This window comes from Oryctolagus cuniculus, chromosome 14, assembly GCF_051225735.1.
Source record: "Oryctolagus cuniculus isolate XC-2025 breed Fujian yellow rabbit chromosome 14, ASM5122573v1, whole genome shotgun sequence".
Lineage (NCBI taxonomy): Eukaryota > Metazoa > Chordata > Mammalia > Lagomorpha > Leporidae > Oryctolagus > Oryctolagus cuniculus.
The window spans coordinates 64196065-64216700 of record NC_142880.1 but is presented as its reverse complement, the minus strand read 5'-3'; the positions used below and the strand labels follow the sequence as shown (position 1 = coordinate 64216700).

Below are 20636 nucleotides of genomic sequence, written 5' to 3'. Positions count from 1 at the left end.
ATGCTTGCTGGAGAGGACTGAGGCAGACCAGGTTTCCACACCCTCAGCCCCCTGAACTCAGGGGCTCCATGAAGGTAGGGGCCAGTCTGTAAAGTCTGTGGTGGACACAGGAGCTGAACACTCGGTCATAACTCGGCCTGGGCCCCTCTAGGAGAAAAGACTGCTCTCATCATGGCGGCCACCAGAACTCAGTCTGAGAAACCATTCTTCAGAACACAAACCTGCACCCTGGGTGGTCACTGGGTTGACCATGGGCTTCTCTACATCCCCGAATGCCCAGCGCCACTCCTGGGGTGCCCCACTGGACCTGACACTTAAACTCCACCTGACAACCTGCCTATGGCTCCGCTCCCTCCCTCATCCTGATGATGTCAATCGGCCATGAAGATGACTATAAAATCTGGGAGAGAGAGAGACTCCCAACACCAACTTGGAAGACTTCCTGTGAGCACATCCTCAGGCCTGGACTGAAATTAATCCACCGGGCATGGCCAAAAACCATACACCCATAGTAATCCCAATACGACAACAACAGCACCCCCTACCTTGGAGAGGCCATGGCCAAAAACCATACACCCATAGTAATCCCAATACGACAACAACAGCACCCCCTACCTTGGAGAGGCCAGCTGGGAATAAAAGAACACATCACCCGCCTGTGAAAAACAGCTATTCTGGTTGAATGTGTGTCCCAGTGAAACACTCCACTGCTGCCAGTTAAGAAAACAGGGGGAGTGGGATATTGACCAGTCTAGGATCTTATGCTGAGTGGTTCCCAACCCCCACACACACTCTTAGGACTGATTCTGCAGGGGCCATCGGGCTCACCTGTTTAGACACAGCTCACCTGAACAAGGCTGCCTCAGGGATTCAAAAATTCGCCTCCTTTGGGGAAGCACTAGCAGCAGACTTAGAAGTTTCCTGCTGACTCATTGAATTGATGGTGTTTCAGTATGTAGATGACTTCCTGCTGATAGGAGGCTTGAGATCTGGGAACTGGCTGTGCTCCTGACTCTGCTACAGGAGTGGGATATAAAGTACCCTGGGAGAAAGAAAGCCCAGATAACTCTACAAACCATCGAATATCTGGGATTTGGAATCTCTCAAGGAACGCAGGCCCTGGGACCAGAAAGAAAATCAGTGGTGTGCAACATTCCTGAGCAGTGTCTCTGTCGTGTCTGGATCCCTAGATTCTCCCTGACAGCTAAGCCTCTCTATCAGCTCCTCCCAGGACCGGAATCTTCTCCCTTCATATCTACAGAACATCGCTGAGTTTTCAACACCCTTAAGCCTGCCCTACAAACAGTGCCCTGCCTCTCTGAAGTGACTAAACCCTTTTATCTGTGTACATGAGAAAGGAAAGCGGGAACTATGGGTTCTGACTCAGCAGATGGGCAGAGATGGGCGGTCTACCTATCCAAGCAGATCCGTTCAGCTACCAGCAGCTGGCCACCATGCCTCCGGTCTCTAGCCACTTTTGTCCTCCTGCTCTGGGAAGCAGAAAAACTGACTCCGAAGCAAATGATCCACTTACAGGCTCCCACTCAGTGATGACTCTGTTGAACTGTAAGGGCCACTGCTGGCTGTCACAGGGCAGGATGACTCAATAGCAGGCCCTGCTGTGCAAAAACCCACATCTAACACTTGAGCCTGTACAGACCTTAAACTCTGACCCTTAGCAGAATAGGAGGCACCCCCTGACCATGACTGTGCAGAGCTCCTAGATGAGGTCTTTTCAACCCAACCTGACTGAACTGACCAGCGGCTCCCTAACCCGCATCTGGAACTCTTCACAGATGGGAGCAGCGGGTGGCCAGGTATGCAGTAGTAACTGCCACTGCTCCAGGGGAAAGTAGATGCCTCCCAGGGACCTGGTCTGCACAGCGGGCTGAACTCTGGGCTCTAATACAAGCCCTCCTTCCAGGAAAGGGATGGAAAGGGTCAACATCTATACCAATTCTAGGCACGCTTTTGCTACCCAAAATGTCCATGGAGCCATTGACAAGGAAAGGAGTCTCCTCAGTGCTGGCAGCAAGAAGATTGAAAACAGAAGAGATTTTAAAGTTACTCAAAGTTATTTGGGATCCCCAGCAAGTGGCAGTAAGTGGCAGTCATGGGCTGCTCAGGCCTCTCCTATAGGAAATCGTTCCACTGTACAGACTCCTCCTGACAATAGGAAGCAAGAATGGTCCTGCATTTGAGGCCAATATAGTCTACCAGCTGGCCACAGCCATGGAGATCAAATGGAAGCTTCACACAGCCTGGAGACTGCAGAGCTCCAGGAAGGTTGAAAGGGTAAATCAGAGTCTCACAAAAATTTTAGGAAAATTGTGTTTTGAAACTAGATTGCCACGGGCCAGCCTCCTTCTGTTAGCCTTGCTCGGGTCAGGTCCACTTAGGAACCCGCTGGGTACTCGCCATTTGAGATACTGTATGACCAACCTCTCCCTTTGCCTCACCTTTTTAGTTTTAAAATTTTATTTATTTATTTCTTGTGATTTACTAGTTCCTGTGTCATAAAACTCTTATGTTGCAGTTGTGATTTGTTAGTTCCTGAGTGCCTAAGATTAACAGTGTGCTCCCCTCATCCAAACTGCCTTGCTGTTACATTGTCAATTTAGGGTATAAAAGTAGAGAAAGATAAAGGATCAGATCTTGATTCATGAGTCTAGCCAAAGCCACATGCGTGAGCACAAGCAATCAAAGCCAAAATTCACAAATGGGATAACATGAAAGTGAGAAGCTTCTGTACTGTAAAAGAAACACTCGGGAAAGTGAAGAGGCAACTGACAGAATGGGACAAATTATTTGCAAACTATGCAACTGATAAAGGATTAAAAACCAGAATATACAAAGAGATCAAGAAACTCAACAATAACAAAACAAACAATGCAATGAAGGAATGGGCCAAGGACTTAAACAGGAATTTTTTTCAAAAGAGAAAGTTCAAATGGTCAACACATGACAAAATGATCTGGATCACTAGCCATTACAGAAATGCAAACCAAAACCATAATGAGATTTCACCTCAGCCCATGTAGAATGGCTTTCATATAGAAATCAATAAACAACAATGCTGGTGAGGATGTGAGGGGTAAAGGTACACTAATCTACTGTTGGTGGGAATATAAACTAGCAAAGCCACTATAGAAGGCAGTATGTAGATACCTCAGCAATCTGAATATAGAACTACCATATGACCAAGCTATCTCACTCCTGGGAATTTACCCAAGGGAAATGAAATCAGCATATGAAAGAGTTATCTGCACCCCTATATTTATTGCAACTCAATTCACAATAGCCAAGACATGGAACCAACCCAAATGCCTGTCAACTGAAGACTGGATAAAGAAATTACGGGATATGTACACTATAGAATACTACACAGCAGTAAAAATAATGAAATCTAGTCATTTACAACAAAATGGAGGAATCTAGAAAACATCATACTTAGTGAAATAAGCCAGTCCCAAAGGGACAAACACTATATATTCTCCCTGACCTGTGATAACTAATAGAGCACCTGAAAGGCAGCCTGTAGAAGTGAAATTGACACTTTGAGAAGAAATGATTTGAATAGTCCTTGTCTTGACTGTTAAGGATCAGTGTTTTTTTTAGTACTATTTGTTGAACTCTTTACTTAACATAGCTAAACATATGTGTATAAAGTCAATGAATTTAGATCTCAGTAACAAATAAGAATGGGAATAAGAGAGGGAGGAGGCGGAGGGGTAGGAGTGTGGGTGGGAGGACAGGCATGGCGGGAAGAATCACCATGTTCCTAAAATTGTAATTATGAAGTATATGAAGTTTTTAACTGTAAAGCTGTATAGTTCTGTGTACATTCCTATGGACTTACTTCTCAGGGTACAGTTTAAAAACTTGCCATGGGACCCCAAGTCCCCTTAAGTTGGGTGGTAAAAATATCACCTTAAATGTTGAAGTGATCATATAAATAAGACTAAGTGTCTGGTAATATTGATAGATTTAAAAAGGAGTGAATGCTCCAACATGGGAAGCAGGCCACACAGCAGACTCATAGAATGACAATTGCTTTAGATAGCACTCTGACCTCAGAATCAGCCCTTAAGCATTCTGTGCATAAAGTTAATTGAAAATGGATCTTAGTGGAGAATGAGACTGGGAATGTGAGAGGGAGGAGGAAGAGGGGTGGGAGAGTGAGTGGGAGGGCGGGTATGGTAGGAAGAATCACTATATTCCTAAAGTTGTACTTATGAAATGCATGAAATTTGTGCTCCTTAAATGAAAGGTTTCTTTGGGGGAAAAATAAATAAATACATACATACATACATAAAATTTTTAAAAAGCTGCATGAATGAACTGTGTACCTTTCCTTCCAGAAGTCTCAAGTGCCACTTGGTTTCATCAATCTCTTGTCCATTACATATACACACCCAGCAAACAAAAACAGTTATCACTGCAAAACCTCTTATGGAGTTACCAAGAATAAAGTCCCAGCTGGAGGACCTGCTCCCATGGAGTTGCTAGGGGTGCAGAGAGAAGCCCTAATAGGGCCCTGGCTCCTGCTACAGTGTTGTACTATGAAAATTAATGGTAAAACTACTAGTCAAACAGTTCTGTATATCTTGTGTGGTTGTGTGGCATTCTGTTGAAATCTCTACTTAGTATATAGTAAGTTGATCATCTGTATATAAAGATAATGGAAAATGAATCTTGATGAAGAATGGGATGGGAGAGGGAGTGGGAGATGGGATGGTTGCGGGTGAGAGGGAGGTTATAGGGGAAAAAGCCACAGCAATGCAAAAGTTGTACTTTGTAAATTTATATTTATTAAATAAAAAAAGAGTCAGTGCATTAAGGAGGCAAAGATAAGGAGCACACAAAAGTAAGAGAGTGTGCTGGTAAGTCACAGGTGTCACCAGATCCAGGGTTGGCCTTGAGACAAGGAGAGGGTGTGCACAGCCAACACTCTGTTAAGAAGAGCTCAATTGTTTGTCTTTCAATTTGATGCTGGCTATGGCAGCTCAATGAGACATCCTGTTAAGTAGCTACCTCCATGGACCTTGGCAGGAAGGCAAGATGGATATTTTCTAGCCAATCCTTTTCCTTCCCAGTAAGATGTAAACAACCAATGAGGTGATCTCAGCCAAAAGCCAGGCCATTCTGAATGTCAAGGTGAGAGGTGAAGGAGAACTCTGGAGTCCCATCGGGCTGGTGACAAAGTGGAGAAGGCTTAGAGAAAACTGAGTGAAACCTGAGAGCTAGCAGGGAAAGGATGTAAAACAAGGAGAATGGAGTGCAAGCTTTGCTTACCATTCTCTGCCCATGGCTTAGCTCTGGGTTAGAATTCTGACCGTCTTACACACCGGGCGACACACCAGCCTTCCAAGAAGGGTGGCCCCCTGGTTTTGGGCTCGCTGGGCCTGCTGCAGCCTTGGCTGGAGCACAGCAGCCCGGCTGCCTGCTTGGAAGCTTCCCTTCAGGACTTCCGATGACCATTTTATTTATCAGGCAGCTCTGGCTCTTAGTTCGCAAAAGCGAGCCAACACGTTAATTAACGCAAAAGGTTAAGCCATTGTTTGACTCCCTGGTTCTGCGGAGGGGAGGAGAGGAGCAGGAAGGTAGGGTGATCTCTGCTGGCCTCTGTTTATAGGAAGCCCTTGCATTCCCCTGAGCTCGGGGCTCTCAGGGGCCAGGCTGGTGATGAGCAGGCTGGCGGTAAGTGGGAGCACACTGTGGCTTTGTTTGTGCCTGTGGGGAGTTTTTGGTAAATTTTGTTGCTTCCAACCCCCTATAAAAATATTTGGGGATTCAACGATGCTGAGTCTACATTTCTCACTTGCAACTCACACATTCTCTTCCTTGAAATGTGTAGGGTTTTTGGTTTATTTTATTTTTTTTTGTCCTCACTGGCCAGGGACAGTTTCTCAGTAGCCCTTAGTGACCCAGTGGGCCAATCTGGCTAAACTGACACAAACCAGATGGTGTGCAAACAGATCGTCTCTGTTCACCCAGGCCTTCCCTCCTGAACGTGAAATAGAGTCGGGGAATGCGCCTTCTGGAAGTTCACAGGGATTCCTCTAAGCCAGTGGGACCTGTTTATTTTCTCTGAGTTTATTTATTTCTCCATTGTAAAGGGGATACTGTTCCCACGCAGAGGCTCCTGGGTTCTTTTAAGTCAGTGGAGTCAGGGAGGCCTTGAGCTGAGAAGCAGCAAAGTCAGCGGCCTCTGGCAGGCTGGGAGTGCACACCTGTGCGCCAGCCAAGGGCAAGCCCAACCTCGGGGTGGAACGAGGGGCTTCACACTTGAAGCGTCCATTCTCGGGGGTCACAAAGGTAGGTATTTCACAGTTGTTATTTACAGTGAGCTACGACGTGGCCCTGGCTGGCCCAGTCTGGGTTTCGTCCTCGACCTCCCAGGCCAGCTGGCAGCAACGGCAGCCCCCAGTGCTCAGAAACCCCTCCTGACCACACACAGCAGTGGGACCCCCCCCCCCACAGTCCCCGGCAGCCAGGCCTGTGGTTTGGACCAGCTCCTCCCCTGGCTCCCTAGGAGAGACCTGGGGTTCCAGGCCTCCAGGCTGTTGAGCCTCTTTGAGGAAAATGTGCCTGTTGAGAGCAGATCCTAGTCAAGGTACAAGGGCTTTGAGGGAGGGATTTGTGTTGCCTCTGTGGCTAACGGAGCCGGTTGCCTGATCTACCAGATGCCTCCACGAGTGCTTAGCTCCCCTAAGTCTGGTTTTGCTTCTTACCTAAGGCCCATCCAACAGTGTACAAGCAATGAGTAGTCAGCAAGGTGCTTGGTGCTGACCATAATCCCTGCATCTGTATTTCACTTGACAGTATTCCCAGTACTTCGCCATCCTGTGGTCTCATTTGCTTTCCACTCTTGCTGAGCAGGTGCCCACAGCATCACTTTAAAAGGCGCTATTGAGGCAGCTGATGGAAACTGGAGCCGCAAAGCCAGTAAGCGGTGGAGGGGGGCTGTGACCCAGGTGCTCTGACTGTAAAAAAGAGCAGCTTCCACACCGCAGCCACTTAGAAGCCCAAGCCTGAGCACCTGCTTCCGGAGTCCCGCTCTCTGCCACAGGTCCTTGGCAATCAGAAGCAGCAAAGGGAATGAAGGGCGGGAGCCAGAGCTCAGTGCCTGTCACCACTTGGTGCTCCTCCTTGAGCAGCTCTGAGTGTAGGGTTAAGAGCAGGGTGCCCAGCTCTGCCAGTCACAGGTTGTGCGACTTGGAACAGTTACTCAGACTCTCTGTGCCTTAGTTGCCCATCTACAAAAGGGAGATCATAAAAATTCTCGGTTCACTGGTTATGAGCGTTAAATGAGTTACACCTGCGTGGCCTTAGAACCGTGCTTAGCCTAGTGTAAGTGTCGGATAAGTGCTGGTTAAATGCGTGAAAGTCTTCGCACCCTGGCTGCTGGGGCTGAGGGTGTGCGTAGGGCTGCAGCAATTCTGTCCAGCACTGGCCTAGGGGCGACAGCTGGACACAGCAAGCGGAAGAAGCCCATCTTGTTCTCCCCGAGCAGGGGTCGCTCTTGAGTTGGCAACATTTCTTCAAGCACTTTGAGAATTAGAGGGAAGCTCCGCAGCTCTTGCTGTACTGGAAAACGCAGGGTGAGTGTGGACCCCGTGTCTATGGGTGCAGGACGGGTGTGGCTGAGAAAGAGCTGCTGTATAGTCACAGAAGGATCATTAACCGCAAAGACCTTGACCGCCACCTAATGCAGTGTCTTCCTAGAACCAGCTCTCTCCTCTACCAACCAGGCAGCAATGTTCCACAGTGGGAAAGGCGCTTGCCTGGGGTCACACTGCTACCATGGCCACCCCTCTGAATTGCTCTTTCTCCCATCCTAATAGAAGACCCAGAGTGAGGATCTGTAGAAATCTGCAGAGGATGCTTTGTGGCCCCAGCCCTGAAGGCAAAAGTAGATTTTGGGGTGTCCCCTCGAAGACTCTGACATTTTGCAGAGGGAAGAGGGTTCTGGATCTCCACCACTCTGCCCCCAATCCTGTTGTTCATGGGTACTAAGGTGACCCCCTACCCTCCCAGGAGACCTTACCAAACCAGGCGCCAGTTCTACAGGTGTCCTGGAGGACTTAAGAGCTGTGAAAAGGCCCCCAAACTTCACAAGTCCCTGGGTCTGCTGTTAAAACGCTCAAGGCAGGGATAGGTACACAGTGTACTATGTTTTTTCTGGGCCAGAAACACCCTTCGTTGCCTATAGCCGCACCCCCCCAACACCTCTTTACAAAATGGTGGGGAAGGGGATGAATAAGCTGTACAGTTCCACAAACACAGGGAAAGACCCACGCTCCCCAATCCTAGCCAGAGTCCAGAGAGCTTAGGATAATGGTCACTAGCATCAGCTTTCATTATGGGCTAAATGCCCCTGCTTTGCAGATGGGGAAATTAGGCCTCAAAGATGTTGAAGAACTTGCCTGTGACTGCACAGCCAGAAGGGGCCAGAGGCCCGAGGCAGCACCCTTGACCTCTCTGCTGCACTTCCTCTGCCAGCGCCAGGACGATCCATGGCCCACAGCAAATCCGCAGACCTGCGCACACTGAGAGGCCTGAGGCAAAAGCGAATTTAAAGAAAATGAAAGAGAAAAGAAGAGCCGCTCAGGATCCATCTGGAGAGGAAGCGCAATGGGAAAGTGAATTGGACGAAGTCAAGGTAAGAGAGGAAAAGAAAACCACAGGTTTTCCTGAACCTGCTCATCATACAGCTCTGGAAGCATTTTCTTATCTTTATAAGCCATATCTGGCTGCTGCCAACTGTTTGCATATGTGCTGATTGAAACATTTTTATGGCTTTATGGATGCAATAAAGTGAGGGTACTTAAAGGCAGCAATGGCACGTGTGTGCTCATGGAGGCGCCTGGAGTCAAGATCTCAGAACGAGGTGTGGAGGTAGGGATGGAAGGATGGAGGCAGGAGTGGAGAGGCGTTAATGGCTCAAGTATGAAAGCCGAGTGTGCAGGGTATGACCAGCCCCATAAAGCGAGCAGCTGTGGGCTTGAAGGAGAGAGGGGGATGAGATGGAAGAAATCTTGAGCATGCGAAGATGATGATACTGCTAAAAGGCATTAGGGTGGGCTGCTTCATTCCCAGCAAAGGGGAGTTCTGTGGAGGGAAATGAGAAGAATGTGGGTATTCAAGACAAGAGAGGGCCAGTGGCCCGCTGTGGGAAGGAAGGAAAGCAAGAGGATCTAGGGACCAGTATTCGCAGATGGAAGGGGTGGTGCGTTCTAGTGCCTGGACTGTAGCACGAGTCACTCTTACTGGGAAAATGGCAAATCTCTCCTGCAGATGTGCTGGGTGTTTGGGGCCAGAGGAGGCAGCCGGCAGTGAAAATGCTTCAGAGATGAACAGGCAAAAGCCTTCCATCTTCAGGAAGGCTTTTATACCCCAGGGAGGGTACAGCACTGTCGGATGTGATGCAGAGTTGCATACATAGGAAATGTAGCCACTCACATGGGCTTTGAGACCTTAATTCAGGAAGTGATGGGGTTTGTAGCAGGGAACATGAGGCAGATCTGGGGAAGCTTTGCAGGGGAGGTGGTATTTTGGGTGGATCTTGAAGGATGAGAAGGCCTGTGTGAGAGAAAGGACTTCCCGGCCTCGGAGGCGCCCACTCACGGAGAGGAGCCCAGGGCAGTCTGGTTCAGGTGACGCTTTGAAGCGGCCGGGCTGAAGGCTCTTGAGAAGTTGGAAGAAGAACCAGTCGTGTGATACTGCAGGAGCCATGCGGAGGAATCGAGGCTGATGTTTCTCAACCAGTTTTCTGCTGTCATACCATTTGTATCCACAGCCCAACACTCCAACTTTCTACCTCAGAACTGTGGGTGGGGTAGAGAACCTCCAATGAGGGGAACAGTAGGGTCAGAGCTAGGTGATGAACTAACTCGGAATGGATACTGAAGTCAAGAATATCAGCTTGGTATCAATTAAGATTGTCCAAGTAGGGATGATGAACGCATAAGCTCTTGAGGGATGTGTAGAGGTAGACACAAATAGGTTTCATTCATTTTTGCCTTTGTTAAATGCTCACAATGGGCCAGGCACTGTATCTGGTATTAGGGCTACCAAAGTTGAGCTCCATAACCTATGACCCATTGCTTCCGGTGTTTGCAGCAGATAAAGCAATACTACACATAGGGGCCAAGACAGAGGGCACCCACGGCAGCACTGAGAAGAAGTATTGAGTTTCATGTGGCTCCCAAACAGGCTTCCTGAAGGGAACAGGTTTCAGATGAGGCTGAAAACTGAAGTAGGCACCTGTCAAGGTAGAAGGAGGAAAGCAGGTGGCAGGTGTGGGGAGGAGGATGGACGGGCCTGTGCAAAAACACAATGGCATGAAATGGCAAATGAAGGAGGAGGAAGAGCAAGGCTGCCAGATAATGGGCCCAGCTCTGTATCAGTAATTCACCATGTGTTACTCCATAGTCTTCGAGGCGTGTGGAGGCTGGACATAGGGCATGGGGGGACAGTGGCTGAAGGTTGAATGAAGACTGCCGTATTGAGGAGTTTGACTCTTTTTTTGTGGGAAAGTGATGTGCTCAGATTTCTGTTTTGCCAAATATTATTCTGGCAGCGGTGTGGAGGATGGCTGGAAGGGGCACAATTTTGGAAGCAGGAAGGACAATATATGTAATCATGAGATGAGGGAAATGGTAAAGGGGACAAGAGTGAGAACGCATGATGGGGAGGGCGTCAGTGTGAGGGGTGGGTGACCAGACTTGAAAGAGGAGGAAGGAGGAGCTGCCTTGCTGATGTGCCACTGTGGTTGCTATGGTATCATTCACAGAATTAGAGACTAGGCTGCAGTGACAGCTGGGGCATGGCAGAAATGAGAGGTTTTGGGTCCTGTTCTATGTCTATCAAGGAATCATTGCCTGGGAGTGCTTTCCAGAAAGCAGCTGGATATGCAAACCCATAGCTAAGAGGAGAAGCCTAGCTGGAGTAATGGAGTCATTGCTCCATATTGGTGATTGAGTCGCTGAGATCCCGCAGCGCTATATGGGAGAAGAGGGCCATGGACAAAGGCTCGAGCATCAGAGTAGGGGTGTGCAAGAGGTAGAGGAAGAGTGGGGACAAGATAACCACCTAATAGCAGAGGAAATTACATATTAGCATACTTGATGGGAATTTTGGAAGCTGATACTTAAAAGAATGTTGTATGACTAGTGGAAATAAAAATGGCCTAATACAATAATAAAACTTGGAGATATTTTTAATGAACATGTTAAAATCGGTATAACACCATCTCAAGAAAATAAGTTGGGTATATGCAGTTTTAAGAATAAAGGGGCCAGCGCCATGGCACAGTAGGTTAATCCTCTGCCTGCAGCAGCAGCATCCCATATGGGCACTGGTTCTGGTCCTGGCTGCTCCTCTTCCGATCCAGCTCTCTGCTATGGCCTGTGAAAGCAGTAGAGGATGGCCCAAGTACTTGGGCCCTTGCACCCACGTGGGAGACCAGGAAGAAGCACCTGGCTCCTAGCTCTTGGCTTTGGATCAGCATAGCTCCAGCTGTTGCAGCCATTTGGGGAGTGAACCAACGGAAGGAAGACCATTCTTTCTGTCTCTCCCTCCCACTCTCACTGTCTGTAACTCTACCACTCAAATAAATAAATAAATAAATAATCTTTTCAAAAAAAAAAAAAAGAATAAATGATGGGGCCAGTGCTGTGGCATAGTGGATAAAGCCGCTGCTTGCATTGTCAACAATCCCATGTGGCACTGGTTCAAGTCCCAGTGGCTCCACTTCTGATCCAGCTCTGTGCTATGGCTTGGGAAAGCAGTGGAAGATGGCCAAGTCCTTGGGTCCCTGTTCCTGTGTGGGAGACCCAGAGGAAGCTCCTGGCTTCAGATTGGCACAGCTCTGGCCATTTCAGCCAGTTGGAGAGTGAACCAGAGGATGGAAGACCTCCTTCTCTCTCTCTCTCTCTCTCTCTCTCTCTCTCTCTCTCTCTGTGTGCGTGTGTGTGTGTGTAACTCTTTCAAATAAATAAATCTTTAAAAAATAAATAAATAATGATGAGGGTATTTGGCACACCAGCTAAGTTACGGCTTGGGACACCTGTATCCCAAGTCAGAGAGACTGCTTACAGTGCTAACTCCTCTGCTTCTGATCCAGCTTCCTGCTAATGTGCACCCTGGGAGGTAGCAGGTGATGGCTCAAGTACTTGGGTCACTGCCACCCATGTGTAAGACCTGGATGGAGTTCTGGGATCCTGGCTTCAGCCTGGCCCAGTCTGGGCCATCACAGACATTTGGAGAGTAAACCAGCAGATGAAACAGCTCTTCTCTGTCACTTTGCCCTTTAAAATAAAATGAAAATAAATACAATTTTTAAATTGAAGAGAATGATGACAGCTAACAACAACAACAAAAAAACACAACAGCAGTGTCCCTTCTGAAGAAAGCAAGCAACACCATCTATAATGTATGTTCAACAAACAGATGGAAACTGAATCAGATCATAGCTCTAGATTCAAACTTTCCAGTTTACAAGACCTAAGAGGACAGAGGACCAACTCACACAACAGCATGAAGATGAAATTCCAGCTAAATCCAGGCAGTGGGTAAACAACGTGATGTCCTCAACAAATTGCAAAGACAAGAAACAAGGGAGAAGAAACTATATATTACCAGACTTGAGACACAGCAACAAAACACAGTGAGCGGAATTTTTGGATCCTGATTTCAACAAAGCCAACAGTACAATTTCATGAAACAGCTGGGGGGAATTTGAGCCCTACGTGGAGGTTTCCTGGCTTTAAGGAATTATTTCAGATGTTTTCAGATGCCACTTTGTTGTAGAATCCTCATGCTTTAGAAATATATATTTATAGATGGACGTATATAATACTGGGATTTGCTTCAAAACAATCCAGTGAGGGTGGTATAGAAATCTGTGTGTTACAGATGAAACAGGAAGTGTATCGGTAGATAATTATTGAGTCAAGATGTATGATTTGTAAGGACTGAGTATACTGCTGTCTCTGTTCTGTACGTGTTTGAAATGACCATAATGAAAGGTTAAGAACGATCAAAAGAATGAGCGTTAAGGTAGCCGGAAAGTGCTTTCAGAGCTCTGAACGGATTCACAGGCACGTTAGGTATTATTTTGAAACTGTTATTATTTCCTTTTGTTCTTGAATCTCCTGGTTTTAAATGTTCCTAATTAGATGGCTTCCACCAATTCATAGAAGTCAGAGACGCTGGCAGCCACTGTCACACAAGGAAACATGGTGCGTGTGTGTGTGTGTGAGAGAATGTGTGTGTGTGTGTGTGTGAGTGTGTGTGAGAGTGTGTGTCGGTGTGTTTAACACAGTGATTGGGAGTATTGCTTTTTTTCAGTTTGTCAACACCTGGTCCTCTGGGTGGCAGCAGCACAGGAGACACCAGAGATGGGGTCAGAGTTGACGCTTTCAGAAAAGTTGGAATTTTGGCTGCCTGTGTTTCAGCAAGGTCTCAATACAGCGCTGTAAAGAGAGGTCTGGCATGGACCTCAAGGTCATGGGGAAATTTAGAGGTGAGTCCCTTGAGTGCAGGAGCAGTTGCTATGTAGGCAGATTGGCATCACCAGCTCAGGTCCAGACAAAGCTGGAAGCCACTCGACTTGAGAAAGGGAAGTGTCCCACGCTGTTCATAGTGCCAAGACAAATGACCTGAGACAGACAGAAATTCGTTTCCTCATAGCTGGAGGCTGTGAGGTCCAAGATCAAGGTGCTGGTGAGGGCTTCGTCTCTGCTTCCACGACAGCACCTAGAACACCCTGTGTCTTCACCAACGGAAGGGCTGGACAGGCCTGACAGGGCCTCGCTACTTCCCTCTGGCCATTCAGATGGTGACTAGCCCCACTCGTTCTCCTTCTTTGCCACCAAGGGTTCCTGTTTTGTGTCCTGGAACTTCTAGCTTCCCTCCATTTCTTCCACAAGCAGTCAATTGGAACGTCTCAGACCCTTTAGAATGTGGCATTGTTCTCCACAGCTAGAGCGTTCTCTACTTCCCATTGATGACAGAGCAATGGACTGGAATCAGAGTGTTAGGCTAACCTCCTCCTACAGGGCTGTCCTGCTTAATACCAATACATTGGGGATTCAGTTCCAACATGAAGTTTGGAGGGATATAAACAGTCAAACCATAGCCAAAGGTTGAGAGGATAGGCCTGCATCACAACAAGAACATTTCCATGACAAGAATACAGGTGCCCATAACGGGTCCAGTAGGTTTGTCACAAGTGATTGAGACAGACACGAGTTGCTGCAATCCTATGTCTTGCAGAGAGAAGACCATAAAAGGTCCCAGATACCCTGGTGGCCAAGCTTGCCTGGTAGAGGAAGCTGATGGCCACAAAGGAAGCTAAACACACTTCTGTATATAAAATATGCAGACTGGGGGCTTTGACTTTTGATTATTATGTTATTTCTAGTATAGGTTAAGAGGCATAGATTAGAGTGAGGAATTATTCCACACACCTATTTTTATTTATTTGCATTCATTTCATAAATATAATTTTAGGAACATAATAATTCTTCCCACCATACCTGTACTCCCACCCACATTCCCACCCTTCTTCCCCTTCTCTCTCCTCTTCCCAGTCTTGTTTTTTACACTTACTTTTAAAACTACTGTGGCCCATAGTAAGCTTTTAGGTGTCACACTTGCCTGTGCATCATAGAGATTACTGTATGAAACAGTGATGGAGATTTGAAGATGAGAATGGCTGGATGCTTCTACTGGAAGTTTAGCACAATAGAGTTGGTAGGGATGGACACATGGGCCCATGATAGCACCCAGAGGGAAGTACTAGTTCACCCTGTACTAAAGGCAAGGAAAGGCCCTACAACACCTAACTTATTGAGAGGAGGAGATTCTCAGAGACATTTTTTTTGAAAGGCAGAGAGACATAAGAAGTGTCTCAAATGCTGTCCTAATCATTGTACCAAATGGCCACCCCAGAACCCATGAGTTTGGCCTTGTGAAGAGATTCCCAAATGTCCAAAGGAGTGTTTTCCAAATCCCCTAAGAAGATAATGGTTTAATAAAGAATGGAGAATCTAGTGAGCCACTGTAGACAAAATAAGAAATGAAGAAGCCCAGCAAGTCTTGTAACACTAATGGGTAAAAACCCATGGTCTCCTCTCACATCCCCCTCCTCCTCTACCTTAGTGGAACAGCAGCTGTTGCCACAGAGAAGAAACTGTATTGATCCATCCTAAGAGAGAGGGTAGGAAAGGACCTCACGGGAAGAGGAGGAACAATATGGACACAGAACTGGCAGCAGGGTCTAATTCCAGCATCAAGTAGGAGTAACAGCAGAGGCAGCAACTAAGTTAACCCACCAAGAGGTGGAGTGGGGAATGCAAAGGTGGCTTACATTTGAAGAATTTTAAAACCACCGAAGAGGGATGGGCATTGGGCACAGTGGTTAAGATGCTGCTTAGGCTGCCCACGTCCCCTATCAGAGCCTGGATTTGAGTCCCAGCTGTGCTGCTGATCCAGCTTCCTGCTGCCATGTTCCATGAGCTGCAGTGGCAAATGATGGATCCAGTCCTTGCGTTCCTCCCCCAAAAGATGGGAGACCATGGTCAAGCTTTAGGCTCTGGGCTTTGGCCTGTTGTGGACATTTGACGTGTGGACCAGTAGATGGAAGATATCTCTCTGTATTTCTCTGTCTCTATGTCTCTCTGCCTTTTAAATAAATCAGAATATATAAATAAGACTATTTTTAAAAAAAAGCCACCAAAGAGAATTTAAGAACCACTGGGTATCCGAAGGGAAAGGAGCAGCTAAGGGGGACTCTGGTTCTTAGGATCCCTCAGGCCCAATCAAACAAGAAGAGAAGAGCTGATATTGACTGCTGCCTATCAATTTTGATATTGATTGATACCTGTCAATATCCTCTCCCGGTCTGGGAACCAAGGGGGTCTTGGTGTCCATTTTAGCTGTTAATTCTTTGATAAAGCATTATGATTATGGATGCCATTTTTATAGTAGGAGTTAGAAGATTGAGGAGCAGGGTTTCTTCTAGATACTTTGTCTGCAGAGGGGGTTTTAGGCAGCAATCAGATGAACAGTGGGGTTCTGGAACCTCAGCCTCTGAGTTAGAACCCCAAGATCCTCAGAGGAGCAGTTTTTTTTTTTTTTTTACTTAAATAAAAAAAGAAAAAAACTAGAGAAATCCTTAAAAAGTAGCTGATTAACCAAAAGAACACATTAAAGTGATATATAATTGCAAGAGAATTTAAGAAATTAACAATTAATCACGAGTTTAGCTTCCTAAGGAGATTGCCTGAAGAGAAACAAGAAGGCCTTGTATTCCTTCCATATACAAGCCAAAAGTTGGTATGAAAAGTGTGGTTAAAAGATAAGTTTATTTGGAGGCAAAAAAAGTTGAGATCATTGCATAGTTTTCAATAATAAGCATTTTTATCAATTTAAAAAATCATTTGTTTACTTATTTGAGAGAGAGAGAGAAAAGAGAAAGAGAAATCTTCCATTGGTTGGTTTACTCCCCAATGCCTGTGGCAGCCAGGGCTGGGCAAAGCTAAAGCCAGAGGCCCAGAACTCCATCCTGGTCTACCACAGGGGTAACAGCAAGTACTTGGACTACTGTCTGCTGCCTTCCCAGGCTCACTGGCAGGGAGCCAGATCAGAAGTGGAGCTGGGACTCAAGACTAGCGCTCCAATATGTGATGCTAGTGTCACTGTTGGTGGTTGAACCCACAGTGACACAGCTCTGGTCTCACGAACTTTGTGAAGATCTCTTGCACACCATCCTCCTCATTCTCTCCATGCAGAATTTGTTTCTTTCTAGCTTTGTGCATTAAACTATTCCATGTTTCTTCCTTGTCATACAAAGCTACAGCCTTTTATGAGTCCTGGAAGTCCTAACTTTCCTCCATTTCTCCCACAAGTCATCAAGTGACATTTCTCTGATCGTTTTTCTCCATTGCAAATCTTTCTCTTTACTTTCTATTAATGACAGTATGGACTGGAATCACAAGAAGTTTTTTTTGGACATTTTGTAGAGACTTCCTGACCCTAACGTTATGTGAAGTGGGATAAGCATTGTCACTGTCTTGGCTTCAAAATGTGCTAAAAATCTGCAAAGTACCTTTTAAAATGCAGACTTATAACACCCTCTCATACACAGTCAGCTTGAAGATTAAAGAGGGAATGGATTAGGAAAAACAATCGCTGTTCCTAGGACCGGTTACTCTCCGACCTCTGAGGCCATCAGAGTGCAGTGCTGAGGGGCGTGGGAGACTTTAGAGCCACATAAAGTGCAGGAAGCTCTCAACCAGGAAGATAACAGCTGAGAGGATGGCTTTTTGCACATCTCCTTGTCATCCTCTCTTGAACCTAACAGCAACGTTTTCCTAAGTCCCTAAAGAAAAATATGGCCAGTATTATGGCAACCTTGAAAGGTCTTATTTCGGATGGTAGCCACATGACCTTGAATTGTTCCGTTCATCCAGTCCTGCCTGTGGATTTCATAGGCGCCTTAGGCAACTTCAGAACTTTACAGGACAATGAGGACCCTTAGTTCCACTCTAGGAAGGGTGGTGTCGAACACAGCTCATCCTGTAATTGCTCCACAGTCTTCCACAGTTTGAACCAAATCGCAGATGAATATGGAACACAAGGCCATGGCCATATCTCAGTGCTGTCCATACAAACTGGTTTATAGTCCAGGTAAAGGCTTTACTTACTGGTATATAATATTGTTTGGATTTATCATATGGCCAAAAGGTAGGCATGTATTGAAGATACATGTATGACTCCTTTAACATCAATTTACCAACATCTGCAGAGCCCTGCAGAGGAAAAGAGGATGAGTATAAGCTCTTGGGGGCAGAGAAATCTTGTTCAAAAGCTAGTTCTGACCCTTCCCAAGTGTGTGACCCTTAACAGGATGCTCTGAGCAAGAAACCCACCTGCCACAAGGAATACACAAAGAAATGCAGGTAATGTACCTGCTCTATAGTAGGTAGGCTCATCTACATTTTTTAAAAAATATTTGAAAAGCAGAGTGACACAGAAGGAAAGAGATAGAGATCAATTTTCCATCCACTGGTTCATTCCCCAAACAGCCACAATAGCCAGGACTGAGTCAGACCAAAGTCAGAAGCCAGGAGCTCCATCTGGGTCTCCCACATGAGTGGCAGGGGCCCTAAGCACCTGGGCCATCATCTGCTGCCTTCCCAGGTTCATTAGCAAGAAGCTGGATGGGAAGTGGCCTTGAACCTATACTTGGATATGGGATGCTAGTGTCATAGGCAGTAGCTTAACCTGCTGTTCAACATCACCAGTCCCAGCTGTTGTTTATATTCTACAAAACAAATGTGACATGGTTTTATAGAACATGCAAATAAGCTTCCAGGGAACAGGTTTTTCTAAGCTAACTTCCATGTTTTTCCTTTCATCATTCAACTCTCTACCCTTTCCCCCTCCTCACTCCTTACAACCACTCAGGCACAGTTTTCACCAATTTTTTCGTGTGTGCTTCCTCCCTTACCAATTACAGCCTGCCTGAGGTGATCTCCCTGTTCCTACTTTATCCTTGTTAAGTGTTTCCAAATAGCTCTTAGCTAGATCCTGCTATAGACAGCCTAAGAAAGAGCCAATGCCAGCTCATCTGTCAATTTCCCTGAGAGAGAGGCTGAAGATAGGAGACTCAGGGGTCTCAGTCCTGGTCTGTCACTTGTTAGTTGTGTGACCTTTTGACCATTCGTTTAAGCTCATCTGCTGAAAAATCGGAGATATCAATGCCTACTCACTGGTCATTCTAAGGATCCCATGGAGGAGTATTGCCCTGGTGTAGCAGCCCTAGTGACTTCTGTCATGGTAGAGATTTTGTTGTTGTTGTTGATACAAAAATGGCCAAAGGTTTTTTTCTACTCTTGAAAATTATGTTTAAAATGTTTTGTTGCTTTTTATGTTTGTTAGAAATATGCAACTCATTATTTCATAGTCTACTACTTAGAAAGCGGCTTAAGTAAACAGCAGGAAACATATATGTGTTTATTTATGTGTGCATGTGTGTGTGTATTTATGGTGTACCAATGACAGAAAAGGAAGGTAGTATCCTCATAATGTTTGGAACTCTGAAATAGCAGAAAAACACAGCTGACTTCAGAGAGATTCCTATCTCTGGGACCAAGTTTCACATCTACAGAATTCAATAAATGGCTCCTGATGTCTCCCACACACCAGGAGCTTTTCTGAATCCTGAGGAAACAAAGGTCTATCTGAGCTTACCCTTGGCTAGAGTAGCCAAGTGGTGTGTAGTTCTGGCCTGGTGGTACAGTGAGAAAGCTTTTGAGAACTGTGAACTCTCGGTCAATGTCGAGCCATTGTAGCAAGATGCCGGAGACAAGAATGAGGAATTGATCTGTGAGTATCGAAAAAATGCTTGGCAAAATGCAGAGAAATGCATTAGTGTGGGCAAATGTAAATTGTTTCGTTTCTATTGGGTTTTACTCTGGGATAAATTCCTGGAAAAAGTTTCCTGAACTTTTGCACAATGAAAAAAAAGACTTATCCTGAATGTCTGTATTTGGAGAGATGCACTCTCTAGAGGTAATGGGAAAAATGAATTTAACAAGTCAAGTATCATATTAGAATCATGCAATACAGTCCTCAAATATTCAACCCAGCTTGAATTAATCTAACCATAAAATTACTTTTCTAAATCCAATGCTCTTCTGAAATCCAAATATGTAAAGTCTAATTTGTTTTCCTTCTTTCTCCAATTCTTAAGTTCTGTCCAGAAGATTTAGAGAATTTTCCTGGGCTCATTTTCTCTTTTTAAATTCCCAAAGTAACTTATTTCTGAACTGGTTTGGGTTGCTCGATGTCTCTCTTTATTGGATTCTTCCTATCAACTTACAAGTTGGCCACTTGACAATGTTTAAAGGGCCAGCTACTCCTACTCGGAAAATTCCTGCCTCATCCAAGATATTCATAATACCCTGATGGATTGCAAGAGGTAAAGCAAGTTTCTAAAGCAGCCTAATTTCCAATAAGGAAATAGTTTATGTGCTAAGGGCCTGTGGCAAAGCATAAATAATAATGGATTCATAACAAAATGTCCTGCAAAGAATAAAACCAGAGAATGATACATGGAAGGAATATAATTTGCTGGAGCCAAAATGTAAGGGAAAAGCTATATTAACCAGGCCTGCCAGGGAGGCAAGTCCATGGAATTTAGGCTTTCAGATCCTCTGCGAGTGAGTAACTCAAGAGAATGATCCATTTTCCCATCTTGCCTCACTTGCTTGTCTGTGTTCTGTGTTTAGCATTATTACTTGGGGTGATGGTATTACTGTTTGGCTAAATAAAATAGGTTTCAATATTCATTTTGCTCCACTGATTCTTGCCAACATGCCTAGCAGGTTTATAAATCATACTTCTACGTATAGGCTTGATCTCTAACAGAAAAATTAAAGTTTTTGGTATTTTGATTAAAATAGAAAGCACGTAGAAGCTTTCGCCAAAACTGGCTACCTGGTATGAAATGCAATGAGGTAGGAATGCCAAATGATTTTTAAAAAAGAAGTCTCCCAGAACTTAGAAACTCAAAGGAGTGCTGCCTCTGTTCAGCACCCTCTGATCGGGAGATCATATAC

General features: G+C 45.7%; 1 long non-coding RNA gene across 2 annotated transcripts in view; it reads left to right on the top strand.

The window, feature by feature from the left end:
- Positions 1-7018: 7018 nt before the first annotated feature.
- The window catches only part of LOC149122356 (uncharacterized), a 28240-nt gene continuing 14622 nt past the window's right edge, over positions 7019-20636 (top strand). Inside the window, exons 1-2 of one of the 2 annotated variants that reach the window (XR_016220721.1) lie at positions 7019-7604; positions 8506-8665. This is a non-coding gene — a long non-coding RNA (uncharacterized LOC149122356). The remainder of the gene's footprint in view (positions 7605-8505; positions 8666-20636) is intronic. The other variant, XR_016220719.1, reaches the window with a different exon arrangement.